Here is a 1,423-nt window from a genome sequence, read left to right on the forward strand (position 1 = left end):
GACTCAATTCTCCAATAAAAAGACATAAGCTAATAGACTGGATATGCAAACAGGATCTAGCACTATGCTGCATTCAAAAAAAACACACCTCAATAACAAAGGCAGACACGACCTCAGATTAAAAGGCTGAAAAAAAAGTCTTCCAAGCAAGTGGTCCCAAGAAACAAGTAGAAGTTGTCATCCTAAAATCCAATAAAATATAGACTTTCAACCAAAAGTTATCAAATGAGATGGGGAAGGACACTTCATATTCATCAAAGGAAAAATCCAACAAGAGAAAGTCTCAGTTCTGAACATCTATGCCCAAGGGTACACACATTCACAAAAGAAACTTTACCGAAGCTCAAATCACACAATGAACCCCACGTAATAAGATTGGGAGACTTAAACAACCCACTCTCACTAATGGATAGGTCATTGAAACAAACTAAACAGAGACACAGTAAAACTAATAAAGATTATGAACCAAATGAATTTAACAGATATCTATAAAACATTTCACTCTAAAACAAAAGAATATACCTTCTCAGCACCTTATGGCACCGTCTCAAAAATTGACCATATAGTGGGTCACAAAACAAGCCTCAACCAATACAAGAAGATTGAAATAATCCCATGCATCCTATCAGATCACAAAGGCCTAAGGTTGGTCTTCAATAACAACAAAACAACAGAAAAACCACATACCCATTGAAACTGAACAACTCTCTACTCAATGATAACTTAGTCAGGGAAGAAGTAAAGAAAGAAATTAAAGACTTCCTGGAATTTCATGAAAATGATGACACATCATACCCAAACTTATGGGATACAAGGAAAGCAATGCTAAGAGAAAAATTCATAACACTGAGGTAAAGAAATAGGAGAGATCTTACTTACACTAGCAACTTAACAGCACACCTGAGAGCTCTAGAACCAAGAGAAGCAAACACACCAAGATGAGTAGAAGGCAGGAAATAGTCAAACATGGGCCAAAATCAAACAAATAGAAACAAAAGGAATGACACAAAGAATCGACAAAACTAAAAGCTGATTCTTTGAGAGAATCAACAAGATAGATAAACCCTTAGTCAAATTAACTAAAGGGCCCAGAGGCAGTAACCAAATTAACAAAATCAGAAAAAAAGAGAGAAAGACATAAAAAGAGAAACAGGAAATTCAAAAAAAAAAAATCAGATCCTACTACAAAAGCCTATACTCAACAAAACTGGAAAATCTAGATGAAATGCATGGTATTCTAGACAGATACCACCTACCAAAGTTAAATAGAAAGCAGGTAAATTATCTGAACAGGTCTATATCCCCTAAGGAAATTTTTAAAAATCACTAAAAGCCTCCCAACCAAAAAAAAAAAAAAAACACCCAGGGCCAGATGGCTTTAGTGCAGAATTCTACCAGACCTTCAAAGAGCTAATATCAATAC

This window comes from Arvicanthis niloticus, chromosome 9, assembly GCF_011762505.2.
Source record: "Arvicanthis niloticus isolate mArvNil1 chromosome 9, mArvNil1.pat.X, whole genome shotgun sequence".
Taxonomy (NCBI): domain Eukaryota; kingdom Metazoa; phylum Chordata; class Mammalia; order Rodentia; family Muridae; genus Arvicanthis; species Arvicanthis niloticus.